Source organism: Microtus pennsylvanicus, chromosome 13, assembly GCF_037038515.1.
Source record: "Microtus pennsylvanicus isolate mMicPen1 chromosome 13, mMicPen1.hap1, whole genome shotgun sequence".
Lineage (NCBI taxonomy): Eukaryota > Metazoa > Chordata > Mammalia > Rodentia > Cricetidae > Microtus > Microtus pennsylvanicus.
The window spans coordinates 27,007,963-27,022,521 of record NC_134591.1 but is presented as its reverse complement, the minus strand read 5'-3'; the positions used below and the strand labels follow the sequence as shown (position 1 = coordinate 27,022,521).

The 14,559-nt window shown below is 43.1% G+C and overlaps 1 long non-coding RNA gene across 2 annotated transcripts in view; it reads right to left on the bottom strand.

Annotated features, from left to right (window-relative positions):
* LOC142833855 (uncharacterized) overlaps positions 1-14,235 on the bottom strand; it is a 64,532-nt gene extending 50,297 nt beyond the window's left edge. Inside the window, exon 1 of one of the 2 annotated variants that reach the window (XR_012907454.1) lies at positions 14,122-14,235. This is a non-coding gene — a long non-coding RNA (uncharacterized LOC142833855). Of the gene's footprint in view, positions 1-13,941 lie in introns of both variants that reach the window. The other variant, XR_012907456.1, reaches the window with a different exon arrangement.
* Positions 14,236-14,559: the final 324 nt, after the last annotated feature.

Below are 14,559 nucleotides of genomic sequence, written 5' to 3'. Positions count from 1 at the left end.
TCTTTCCGATCACAGCTCCCCTACAGATACAGCTCCTGATAGTAGTTACATCGCCTCCCATTATGGCGTCTTTCTTATTCCTGCAGGAGTCCTTTGTTCAGTGTTTCCTTTCTCAGGTCCGTTACCAATTCTAAAGAAATATGTATGTTTTGGAAATACTGAGATAATTGGGACTCTTTCTGTCCCTTCCAAGAGGGATGCAGTCAATAGGTCCCGATAGACCTACTGAGTTGGCTGTGAGCTGCATCCATTAGGAGAGATCGTCTCCGTTACCTTCACATCTCAAGCTCTCTCCATTGCTTGTCAGCGCTCATCTCTTTTGTTTTCCTTTTAGATCAGCAACACACTTTGGAGCTTGATTAGGAGGGGGAAACTGAGATGGCTGTTTCTATGACTCACTTTTGCTCGCACGTTCTGAAGCTTCACTGTTTGCTATGACACCCTCCTTCTAACCACATCACCTTGGCCACAGCACTGAGTCCCAAGATGAAAATGATTAAGCCCAGGCCCCTGGATAAGAAATGAAACAATCTAGATTTGTTTTGTTTGACTAAAAAAAAAAAATGCTAGTCTCTGACTGCGAGAGTAACTGCAAGCAACACCCACAGTTGAGCTAAGAATGATTGTTGAAATATGTTTACTTTGGGCACTTTTAAGAATTTTTTTTTTTTGAGATTAAATCTTATTACATCATGAACCCCTTCCTTTTTCTCTCTCCAACCCTTCCAGGTACCTCCCTGTGCTCGCTTTCCAAATCACAGTCTTTTTATTTTTTTTATTCAGCGCTCTTATCACTCAAAATGTTGCGGTTCATAACTCCTTGATACAAAGCTAGCTTTGTAGGAGCCAGAGGGGTGGAGGGCACCACGAGAAGAGCCTCAAACAAAGTCGCTGAGAGGTCAAAGAACTTCTGTGCCCGTGGCATCCTCCTGGGGCAGAGTTTCTACCTGGAGCCAAAAAGTGTTCCTTATGTCCAGAATAAAGACACGGGGAGTAAAAACACTGAGGAGAAGGTATATGCACCATGAAATGTTATAAATCTAGTGAAATAAGTGAGCATACCACATAGGTTTTAATCTCTCCATTAAATAAAAATGTTCTCGTAGTAACAGCTGATGAGGTGTGCTGTACTAAACAATTCATATGGTGTATGCCCAATGAATCCAACGAATATGTTCTCTACATATGTCCCAAGCCTTGAAAGGAAAACACGAGCAACAGGCGACAACAGAAAAATTGATGGAGCTAGTGAAATTGCTGGAGAAGGGGGAAGGGGAAGTCACCATTCACCCCACCACTGAAGCTTCTATTCCCTTCCCAAGAACATTTAACATCTAAGGCTTAAGCATGGTCGGGGGCACTGGTAAAGGGACATTCCTTCGATAGGGTCAAATTTGCCTCGCTTTAGGAAAATCTGAAAACACTTTCGACGATGTAGAATTCCATTCCCAGAGTCCAGTGGATACTTTCCTCTTGACGCACCAGGGAAACCCGGAAAACGCGGCCACGCTGGCAAACTGCTTGGGGCTGCCGTTCAGCTCACTCTATAAAGCAAACAACAACTACAGGTGTCCTTGGGGCTGGAAAGGGGAACCTGGTGGGTGTCCTGGATGCCAGTGTGGACTTTGTAGCAGACAGGCAAAGACATGAAGTTTTGACCCCGAGAAGCTTCAGAACGAGGTGTTCAACTCCAGGGAAAAATGCCAGTCCACATCAAACTTCAAAATCCACATAGATCATCTACCCAGGTGCCAGCCTTGGCTTTGTTAAAGGGAAGCCCTAATTGCTTTGGAGAACATATTTCGATACCCTGAAAAACTCAAAGAGAAGTGCTTCAAAGGCATGAGTAACAATAGAGCCTGCATGTGTAGCCACTTAAGCTTGTTAAAAGAACTTTTGCACAAATGACTGTATTGAGTCTCTATAGCTCCAAGGGTAGAAGCATAGTAGATATCCTATTATTACTGCTGTGCCCACCTTCCAGGCTTATTATGAGATGATAAATGAAAATACCTTTCCACTCCAGGAACAGCTGAGCTGGCCCCTCTGCTCTGCACGGAGGTCTGCATCACAAGGAGCCCATACAGGTTTGTTTGGAAGGCTGCCGCCTCCAATCCTCGGGTGTTTGTATCACCAAATGACTCATTCCATCTTAGCGATATTTGTGGTCATCTAACCCAATTAAATCTCACATTTCTGGAATGTTCATTCACCAGAAGAAAGCCAAGTTACTTCCCCTGTCCTCAACTCTATCCTTCCACTTTGATTGCTCTCTTGAAATAGCTGCACCTGGGTGTAGCAGCTTGAGTCTTTGGTATTTATGTGCCCTCACACAGTCAGGGAGAGAGCACAGAGTTTTTCCTTACCGAAAGTAGCGTCACCCGTCCCAACTGATAGATCTACAACTCCTACGCCTAAGGCTCAGGTGATAATTTCAAAAGACAGAGTAGAAATATTCTAAGAACCAGAAGAATAGGAAATTTGCTGTAAGAGTTTGTCTTCTGGAAAGTCAAAAGCTACAGCCATGAAGTCTCAACATGGTTGTCTAACAACAATTTTAAAAACAGAGGCCATCAATTTCAAAGAAAGCAAGGCAGGATATGTGGGAAGGTTGGGCAGGAGAAAGGGGAAAGAGAGGAATGATGTAATTATATTCATAATCTCAAAAAATATTATTGACAAATATGATAAAGAATAACTCTCCACCCAAAATCACAAGTACAAATTATCCATCCTCTAGCCCTTCTCTTCGGTGCTCTTGACTGTGAATGACCACACCCACTCTCCAAACTCATGGAGTCCTGTTTCATTTCTGGAGTCTATCAACCTCCTAAACAAGACTACAAGTCACTGGACATCTGAGCTAGTCACTCCCCAGCACCCTCGAGTCCACTCATGTTTCTCAATATGGCATTTACACAGCAAACTCTCACCGCAAGATCAATGCTATTTTGGAATCTAGATGGATGAACCCGGAGTCAACATTAACCATTCAGATAATTGTCAGAACAAACATTCACTGTCTGACTGTGGGACCTCAAGAACTCCCCTCGATCTTTTTACTTAGCTAACTCTATTCTCTATTCCCCTGGGTAAGTGTTGGTTTCCGTAGGCTAAAAATGCACTGCTGTCTCTACCGAGGAACCTTACTAAGGTTTGTCACCTTATTTTACATAGACAACATAATTTCTTCTTCATTTCAAAAGCTGATGTTTCAAGAAGAGGAAAGTCAGAGGCTCATGATAACACAAAAATGTTTTTTCCAGCCGGGCGGTGGTGGCGCACGCCTTTAACCCCAGCACTCGGGAGGCAGAGGTAGGCGGATCTCTAGGAGTTCGAGGCCAGCCTGGTCTACAAGAGCTAGTTCCGGGACCGGCACCAAAGCTACAGAGAAACCCTGTCTCGAAAAAAAAAAATGTTTTTTCCAAATTTCCCCATTCCCCTGAAACCAGTAAATAAAGATGTTCTCAAGGCTCATCCAATGCTCCCTTATTTGCAGAGGTTTGCCTCACTTATATTACTCTGTTTATAAAAGGACTTTGAAAGGTCTGAAAACCTCTAAGCATCATAAAAATTTCAAGTCAACATTTCCACATTGTCTAAAAAGTACCTCAAAAATCACATATCAGGCTCGGGAAATGAGAGTGCTTGGGACACAACCATGAGGACCTGAGTTCAAATCCCCAGAAGGCATGAGAACTCTGGCGTGGTGAAAGGTATCTGTAATTTCAATGTTCCTACAGTGAGTCAGAAGGTAAAGACAGAAAAATCTCTGAAAGATCACCAGCCAGGAAGCCGGTCTATACAGCAGTGAACAGCAGAGGCTCTGTCTCAAACATGGAGGAAGGCAAGGACCAGTATTCAGGGTTGTCCTCTGGTTACACACATGCCATGACTCACTTGTACCCATACACAAATGAAAACACACATGTATATACGTGCAACTTTTTAAAACTCAAACCACAATTAGTCTTCCCCTTTCCACCTCTGTCTCTCTGTATCACACACACACACACACACACACACACACACACACACACACACACCCCTTCTCTTATCTCCCCTGCACTAAAACACCACCCAAGTTCAAGTCCTTGAGATAGAAACCTGGAACTTGGTAGTCATCCTTGCTCCCTCCCTTTGCCCCACCCAATTCACCAACAATATCTACCCACATTATCTCCTAATCTTCTCTAAAGTCCAATCCCTTTTCCCTGTTCAAATAATGAACAACAACCTGCTCAAATAAGGAAGCTAGGCTGAAAGAGGTCAAGAGATTGCATAATGTACAACTAGTAAGTGGCCAAGCCAATTTAGAGTCCCATCTGCTTCCAAACCTATATTTTAAAAAAAAAGAATTTTGCCTCATTTGCAGGAGGTTTTTTTAGGTCAAGGACACCACTAAGAAACACAAATGAGAATATGGCCATGGAAAGGTGGGCAGGAAGGCTCCCTACAGCCATGTAAGGACATGTCATTCTCATCTAGTGCCCAGTCCCATGTGCTACAGCCCCACAGCCCAGGTGTTTAAAAAAAAAAAAAAAGGATGACATCACATGCAGACCCAGACATGACAACAGCCTAAATTTAACTCAAACAGATCACTGACTCCTTTCCACATGAACTGTGACCAGAAATGAGGTGTTAGAATCTGGCCCTTGCAGGTAGCAAAGATATGTTTAAGAACATGATGTCTTCAGTGGCATCCTAAGGATCCTCCTTTTCAATCACCAGAAACAAAGAGACTCACCCTCTATGAGAATAAGGATCCAGGCATTTTATTGTATGAGAATGATAGAGACAGTGACTTGACTGGCTTTAGAACTGAAGAGAGTGGACACAAAAACACCAGGCCTTCCAGAGACAATCCTTCATAGGCCTGTTTAACTCAATACTTATGTAGGCTGAAGACTGCAGAGAGAGCTGGTGAGATTGCTTAGTAGGTAAAAGTGTGTGCTCCCAAACCCGTCTATCTGAGTTTGAGCCCAGCAACCTCATGGTGGTGGGAGAAAATGGACTCCTGAAAATTGTCCTCTGGCCTTCACATGGATGTACCCACATTCATGTACCATGCACACACACAAAGCAAATCAATATGATTAAAAATTTATACAAAGACCCAAAGAATCCTTCTGAAATTCATTGCCTAGTAAAGAGCTGATCTTCACTTATTTCAAAAGTCTTTTTGTACGGTATATTAATTATTTTTTAGTTAGCACTGTGACAAAAAAAAATACCTAACAGAAACAATTCAAGAGAGGAGCAGTTTATTGCAGAATACAACCCATTCTGGCAGGAAAGGCACAGTTAACAACTTAGCCAGTGCCAATGGGGATGTGAGTTGGTCACTTCTCACAATTTAGTGTGCTAGGGAGCAGAAGTAATGATTGCCAAAGTGCTGCCATTTCCCAAAATAGCACTGTTGGCCGAGCCCAAATTCATGAGTCCGTGGGGGGTGTCTCACATTCAGATCATAACAAAGAGCTTCGCTTTGAAGGCTGAGTATACTAGGATCAAAATAATGCGAATGATGCCCTAAGAATAGCTAACATTTTTGAGCAGTTGCTAAAGGTCTACAGAGGACTAAATGTCTTACATACTTGAGCAAACTCAGTCTTCACAACAGTAAAAGTGGGTGTTACTATTTCCCATTTTTACAGAGAAAACTAAGACATTAGAGGGATATGACCACGGTCACACATTTTGTGCATATTTAAATAGATAGGCATACCTAACCTTGAAAAAAACGTCAAAAAATATCATTGTACAAATTTTTATTCCAAGTACCCTTTTAACACAGGACTGCTCTTTACCCAGTGACAGAATGGTATTAACAGACAAATCTTTGGAACTGACAGACTTGATTAAACACTATAAATGTAATTCCAGATGAGTTTGAAAAAATAATCCATGTTAGTGGCCAGAAAGTCTATAAACTTTTGAAAGATCTTCATTTTATCAATGTATTTTTTTCAGCTTAGACAACGTGAGACCAAGTCTCAATTTTTTTCTTTTTGTTTATTCTTTGTCTTTCACGTCATGCATCTCCATCCAATTCATTTCCCACCCCCTTTGTATACACCCTCTGCTCTTGCAACCTCCTGCCTAAAATAAAATAAAATTTAAGAGAAAAAAGTAAAAGAGAGAGACAGACAGACAGAAGGAACAACTCAATCTCATCATCGAAGCTGTAGGGTAACACACACAGAGTCATGCAGAAAACCCTGTATTAACCATACATCTTTATTTGCAAGTGTTCATTGCAGAGAGTCATTGGTCTGGCTCGAGGCCTCTGGGTTTTGCTACACTGTTGATGCAGGGCCCTCACTAGAACTCCTCTTGGTTATCCTGCTGTTGCCCTGTGTTGTGGAGATCCAGCAATTTTGGTCTCCACGGCTGGTCCCTTCACATGCTCAGGCAGATCACGGATGGGGTAGGTGTTGGGGTGGGCCAACTCAGAGCTCCCCGGCATTTTCCTGAAAAGTTAACCCTTTGCAACAAGGAGCAAGGGACAAGGCCAGTTGTCCTGCTTTCATGTCCTCAGCTTCGGATCTCTCATGCCTGCACCTTCAGCATCAGCTCTCCTGTGCTGCCCAGGCATGGTACAAGTGGCACTCTCCTGAGTGCTACAACTCTCCTGCTCTTACAACCTCAGAGCCAGCTCTCCCACCTGCCTCAGGCATTGATGGGCAAGAGGGGAAGGCACCTCTCCCCACACACGCCACCACATGACAGATGGGCAATACAGACAGCTCTCCCATGTTCACAACTCCAGGGCTGGTTCACCCATGCCAATGGGGTTGGCTCTGTTGTGCTGCCCATTTGAGATGGCAGGACCTGCTCTCCTGAGTATTGCAGCTGGTGGGGGACAGGGTCCGCTCTCCTGCCCTTATGATCTCAGGGCCAGCTCTCCCCCGCCCATACGTATTATATGTGTATAAGAAGTGTTTTGCCTGCGTGTTTGCATGTACACCATGTGTGTGCCTAGTGCCTGAGTCAGAAGACAGTGTCAGATCCCTGGAATTAGAGCCCTAAGATCTTTACTTTTGCACTCATGGTGATGAGCCCTCACTTCCTTGTAAACAGCATAAAATTAAAGAAAACTGAATCCAATTCATTCAGTTCTTTATTGACAAGTGGGTTGTTTTTCCAGAGCTCTAGAAATGGGAAGCTTGGAAGGGAACCGCGAACTCGAAGTCACAATCTCTCGCTGGCCTTTATTCATGCTGACTGCCAAGGCTTTTCATCTTACCCACCCTTGTTTGGGGCTGAGTCTAGTTCTGACTAACCAGTAACATGAAAACATGTTTCAGGATCTAGAGAGATTGCTCTGCAGTGAAAAGCAGTTACTGAACTTCTATGGGACCTGGGTTCAGTTCTCAGCACCCACACTGTAGGGGTGAGAATTCAAGGCTCTGGCCTCTATAGGCACTGCACACATGTGGTGCACAGATAAACATACATGCAGATAAAACATCCATATACATAAAATAAGAATAAAATCAGACAAATAAGGAAATGTGTTTCACTCTGTCTTAGTTAGGATTTCTGTTGCTATAAGGAGAAACCAGGCAGACATGGTGCTGGAGAAGGACCTGGCAATCCTACATATTGACCTGCAGGCAACAGGAAGTGGTCTGAGACACTGGGCATGGCTTGAGCATATATGAGACCTCAAAGTCCATCCCCACAGGGACACACTTCCTCCAATAAGGCCACACCCCCTAATAGTGCCACTCCCTACGAACTTATGGGGCCAATTACATTCAAACTACCACAACTTCCATATCAGATATAAATTATAATACAAGTCTCTTCAAAGCTTTTGGTTTTCGAAGTTGCTAGAGTGACCAAAAGACAGCTGTTTCATTAGCTTGTGTTCTGGAGGAAGTTCAACAAGCAGAGCCCGTGTGGATGCTGTGTGAACACGTGCCTGAGTAAGAGCGATTCTGGTTTTTATGCACTAGGTTTCTGAGGCTGTTTGTAACCACAGCATACCATGATTTATCCCGACTAACTCAACCACTCTGTTTATAGCTTAGCTTATGTAGCAGCCTCACTGAAAAGTCCATCAGGAAATACAGACACACAGTCCTTCTGAGCGTCATTTTCAGAAATGGTTCCGTCTGTCTTCTTGTTAAGTTCACATTTCTCTCTGAAGCATCTTTCTCCCCGCTCTTCCTTCTCCTCCGCCTCCCTCTGGGCACTCCCTACCCACTTCTCCTCACGCTCAGCTTTGCTAAGTATCCCAGCCTGGCCTAGAACTCACATCAATTTAATGATGACACTTCTGTATTGGTGATGTTCACTGGGAGTACTAAGGACAAGTGAACGCAAGGGGTGACAATTCTATCATCATCAATCAAAATAAAGATACCTTGAAACTTGCATGAGAATTACATAAGAAATAACTATTTTAAAATGGTTTTATGTTTATGGATGTTTTACCTGCATGTGTGTCTGTGTACCTACCACATATGGTACCCTATGGTGCCCCCGTAGGCCAGAAGAGGACCCCAGTCCTCTGTAACTGCAGTTAGAGATGGTGAGCCATGATGTGGGTGCTGGGAACCAAACCCAGGTCCTCTGGAATAGCATGCTGCTACTGAGTGCTCAGCCCACTAACTCCAGTCCTAGTATAAATTTTGAGGCCTACAGAGAGGCGAAACAAATTTAAACTATTTTATATACTAAATCACCTACACTGGCTAGTTTTACATCAAGTTGGCACAAGTTTAAATTCTCTGGGAGGAAGGAACCTCGTTTGAGAAATTGCCTCCATAATCTAAATCCAGCTGTAAGCAAGTCTGTAGGGCATCATCTTATCTAGTGATGGGTGTAGAAAAGCTCAGCTGGTTGTGGGTGGTGCTGCCCTTGAGTTGGTGGTCCTGGCTGCTATGAGAAAGCAGACTGAGCAAGCCACGGAGAGCAAACCAGTACGCAGCGCCCTCCACTACGTCACTGTGTCAGCCCTGACTCCAGGTTACCACTGTGTGAGTTCCTGCCCTGTGCTGTTGTTGATGGTGCCCAGCAGTGTGGAAGCATAAGCCAAATAAACCCTTTCCTCCGCGAGTTGCTTTTGGTCATGGTGTTTCCGCACAGCGATAGAAACTCTAAGACATCATCTTTCCAGAACTATATCTTCTTGTCTTGTCTTGTGTGCCTAGCCAAAGTGCCATTTGTACTAGAGTTTGTATCAATCTTTATCTCATGTTTCAAGACTTTAAATTATCTTGATAAAAGTGTGCACTTTTAAAATGCAATTTCCACTGAATAATATATATATATATGTACTTGTAAAATTAACATACTGTACCTGGCTGTCTACAGGCAAGAGACTGCAATGGCTATTTGGGAATGTAGCAGAAAACAAACTCTCACGTACCTGAAACCAGAAGAATACATGACTCTTCTAGACAACGTATAAGTTAACTTCTAGAGAAGAGTTGAAAGTATTTCTCAATTGAGTAGATACTTTTGGTTGAACTCCCATCTTTATCAAAATAATCCATGAAACCATTACAACCTCATAATAAAAAAGGCACCCACCTATTTGGGGTTAGGTAGTTGTAGAATTAAAATAATTTATCATTTGAGACGGATGTGAACAAATACAAAAATTTAGAATAACTCCTAGTTTGGGGAAAATAAGCCACAGGACTACCTTTGATGGTGAGCGTTGTTGGAGAACAGGCATCAACAGATGGAGAAATGAAGCATCTGGAGTGGCAATTTGGGCACAGATAATTAAACTTCAAAGGGAAGATACTGAGCAGAGACTTTGTTGTGCATTCTCCGCGTATTAAACCATGGAGAAATTTACTTCAAGGTTTGGCAGTCACTAGAGTGCAGAGGGCATTTATTCAAAGGTCTTGAAAGACTAGCATCTTGGGAAAACAGAGTTGCTGGCATCAGCCCACAGGTAGGGAGATCAGGGTAATAAAAACAAGCCAAGAAAGAGACCGAGGACAGAGGGCCAGAAGGGGGTGGTGACAGGAAGTTTAGTCAACTGAACTAATGTGTCTCCTTGTTCACCATAGAACCTCAGCCCTCCATTTCTTTACCTGGACTTTGATTGGAGACACCAGGCCTGTCCCCCATTATCTCACTGCTCAGTTTGCTCCTGCTATGCTTTTGCCTGGGAGCTTCATCTCCCCATCCATACTATCCATCCTTCAAGACAGAGCAAGAAGTCTACCATTCTACATTGCAGCTCCCAACTCCACGAAGAAAAATGATCTCACACTTCATAACATCCTACAGAACACTGCGTGCCAAACTATATTGTTTTATTCCATAATGATACATATGTATCAGGTCATCTGGGATAGAGATATATGTACATATATACGTATACATACTCTTCATTCTTTGTGTCCCAGTCACACTGTTTTACAGTGCTGAGCTCAAGTATATGGGATGCAGTAAGTGTTCAGTACAGATTTTAAATGGCTCAAACTAAAACATATAATTCTCAAATATCCAAAGATTTCTTCAAAGGGCAACATCTTTCATCATTTCAGAGTTCTAATGATCAGCATGGGATAGGCCACATCAAATTCTCAGAAACTACTCATCTATTTCCCTAGCCCTCTAGAAATGTAAGAGGGTGAGAATTCTCAGGAAATAGTGTTTTCTCGAGCCCCTCTCACTTTACAACTATAGGAGGAGGAATAAAAAAAAAAAAGAAGCAAAAGCAGGGAGACATGAGCAACTTTACTGCCACATACCTTAGCTGAAGATGAACTAATAACCATTTAAAGACTCGTTGAACTAATCTTTTCCCAAGATCTTGGGTATGAGGAAAGCAAGTTGCAAGAGTCTTGTGGGTGGAGCAGCAACAGTAATCAATGAACTTTAAACGATAAACCTATAATACAAAGACTGCACCAGTCTGAACCTTGGATCCCAGGAGTCAGTTAGCAGAACTAGAGAAGACTGAAAAGAGTGGAATGGGAATGTTCTCATGACCGCCCCCCCCGAAAAAATACTGATATATATGTAAGGTGATGGACTAAAAATTAGCCTGATATAACCATTTTACAGTGTTATACATATACCAGAGCATCATACTGGGATCAATAAACATTTAGAATTTTTGTCAACTATGCCTCAATAAAAACAAGTAAATATTTTTAAGAAAAAGTGGCCGGCATATGATAAATAACAAATCTGAGTTTAATCACAGCAAGAAGTCAGGGAGCGTAAAGAGTTAAGCTTTCAGTAAGGTCCAACCTTGATTTCATCGTCAGCTGCATTGCGTGCTGTTTACATCATCCCAAACCAGGATCTCAGCCTCTCTGAATTTGGGGTTTTTTTCATATAAAACAAAGGCAAGAATACCTCTTTTAAAATAACTCAGAGTTATCATAAAAAGAAATTTCCAGCATCAAGTAGGTTTATAATCAGAAGAGACCATTAACACTGTGACAAGCTCTGAGAGACTGTGACCTGCTTGGCACTGCCTGTTGATCGTCTACATCTGTTTTAGTGCATAGTAAGCCTCTCTTGGATGCCATGTGCTCTAAATTCACAGAGAGGCATCAGTTATCTACGTGGGGAAGATCATCGTGTAGCAGCTGCGTGAGCTTGGAGAACTTATTTCCTTAAGCCCGGTTTCCTCATCTGTGAGAAAGAAAGGAAGGAAAGAAGGAAGGAAGGAAGGAGGGAGGGAGGGAGGGAGGGAGGGAGGGAGAGAGAGAGAGAGAGAGAGAGAGAGAAAGAAAGAAAGAAAGAAAGAAAGAAAGAAAGAAAGAAAGAAAGAAAGAAAGAAAGAAAGAAAGGGTGGCAATCCTAACTCACAAAATCACAGCGAGGGGAACCAATGCAGATAACTGCTTGTCACGAGCACCAACACAGGCCAACGCAATGGTTATTGTTTCCATGGCACTGCACTGGACTAAATAAACAAATGAGAGATTTGCAGGCTGACTAATGTCCAAAGACAAAGCAGGAAATTGGCCAGATTCTAGGTGTTCGGATGAAAGGACAGCCTTCTTCATAGAGCATGCACCATGACTGATGTCTAGACGGGCTGCCTGGGCCTTCAACTTGCCTGTAAGATTCAGCTCTATCCACCCACGGGGTGGGGGTGGGGGGTCTCAATACTTCAGTAATTGAAAATCTAGACCAAATCTCTTCTCAGGAAGTGTTAAATATGTTTTTAATGGATTTTTTTCCTTACACATAGTTGAGGCTGCTCAGGAATTCATTGTGTAGCCCAGGCTGCTCTTAATCTCCCATGATCCTCCTACCTCAGTCTCCCAGATGCATCACTAGTGTTTGTTCATCCTATAGTGCCATGAAAACGCGGCTGTCTCTAATGCCATGCCTTTGTTTCACTCACTAAATGGGTATTCTGCTCTAGAGAACATGGAGGGCTCTGAAAACAAAACAGGAAGTGACTCAGGGAGTCAGACATGGTCTGTGCCTTCATAATTTCAAGAGTGCTTGATAAGGTAACTCTGAAGTTTGTGGGTTTTTTTGTGTGTGGAGGAGAAACTATTAAAATCTTCAAGTTTTAGTGAAAGAAACAGTAAGCCTATTAAAGTCACAAGTACAAATTTATTAGAAATTCAGAAATAAGAGTAAGGCGATTCTGTGTCTCCGGCTACCAAAACCTGCCTTGCTTGGAGAACCACAGTCATCACTTAAGCCCAGACTAAAGCAGATCTTATTTCAAAACACGGCTAGTGAAATGTCAATGGCTAATCATAGTATCTTAATTAATTCAAGACAAGGTTCCGACAGTGGTCGATGCTCTCTCTTACATAAGGCTGGTGATGACAGATGTCATGTATGAGCTAAACATAAAATCCCTGGGAGGTTTCAATGTGGGTACTATTATAAACTGTCCTCAGTGGGGGAAGGGCTTGCTGGCCACTAACAGTAATAGAGTATTTTTAAGGCTCTCCTTTAAAACTTCCTCAAACAGCAAGATCTCGACCTGTGATCAAAATACATTTTTCTGATGGTCTTAGGAACCCCCAACCATAAACCTATCTTTGTTACTACTTCAAACCACAATTTTGCTACTTAGAGGTGTCTCAGTTGCTAAGACCATTGGAAATATGTGTTTTCCAAGGTTGTGACCCACAGGGAGAGAACTGCCGCCCTAAAACTTCCTGGAAATGTATGTGGTGTGGGGTGTTGTTTGTCTATGCTGGGGATCAAACACAGGCTCTCATGAATTATGGGCTCCTTAAATAATATACACCTAGGCTTGCCATAAGAAGACATAATCTCCAGGATATAGGAGCCTTCCAGAGCCCTAGTAGGCAGCTGCCAACTTCAAATTCAGAGCATTAATTTTAAGAGGCTTTGTACATAATTGTTCTTAGAGAAAGTTCAGACAAATTAACAGATTGTTAAGCAAGTTCTTTCACAACAGCGACACGGTGAAGTTATCTGGGGTTTGCAAAAGTCACCAAGTCAATCCCAAGTTTAACACATTTCTGTGTTCGTTTTATAAGCACAACTCTTTGGGGATGGAAACATTAGGAACTCAAGTTTGAAAAGGGAGCTGACTCTCACTTATCTAGAGGAGTAAAAAGAGAGAGCTATAGACAAACTGGGAAGAGTTCCTTTGGGAGAGGAAAGCCTGGGCTGAAGCACAGAAAGTCTCAGTCACCCTCAGCTCAGCGAGTCCCTCAAAGGGGGAAGATGAAGCAATTGCAGAGCCCACAAACCAGAGGAAGGAGTGCACAGGAAGGGGGGGTGGGGTGGAACACGGTGCTATAGACTCCGAAACAGGATGAAGTCAATCTATGAGAGGTTCAAGAAGACGAATGAGACAGAATGAACATCCAAGTGTTTCCTGGAGTCCTTCACTCAGGACCACATCCGGATTTCAAGCACTGTGGAAACACAGAGAGAAAAGCTGCAAAAGGCGAAACACTCTCAATCCTCTCTCTGCTCTTCAGTTGTCTGAGCGGATCTCACCTCCCGCCTTGAACACCTGCAGGGCAGACGCTGGATCCAGCTGTTGCAAAGTGCTTCATTGGCAGTACCAGGTTTCCCAGCAAAGTCAGACAAGCAGATTGACTTTACAAGTTGCACGGAACAGACAGTGCCAGGTAGTTAGGTGCCAACAGCCTGGAGTGGTTATTAGAAAATGGTTACCTCCTCCAATTGTCGGACTACAGACGCTGTGCTGCCAGGAAAACCGCTGCAGCAGAATTCAGCCAAAGCAATCGCTGCTCCCTAAGGAAAAGTCCAGGAGGCTCTCGCTGATAGCCTGCTGTTTGCTAAGCGGCTATACAGGGCACTGCTGGCAACACCTATTGTCAGCTAAGAGAAATTTCCCTACAGGGTTTTCACTTTTAACTGCACTTAAGTCACACTGCATCCACAAACATCTCTTCTTTGGTTACCTACCAATCAGGACGACTTTGGTAGCCAAGTTCTAGTGCATGTCCCTCTCCTACCAGAGAATTATACAAAGGAGGAAAACCGGAAAGGGGTTTAATTGCTCCAACTCTGTCTCTAATGAACGGCAAGGCCATTAGCCAATCAGGATGCTTTTCGGTTTACCCTCTGACCCATAAAATGGGATGCTCT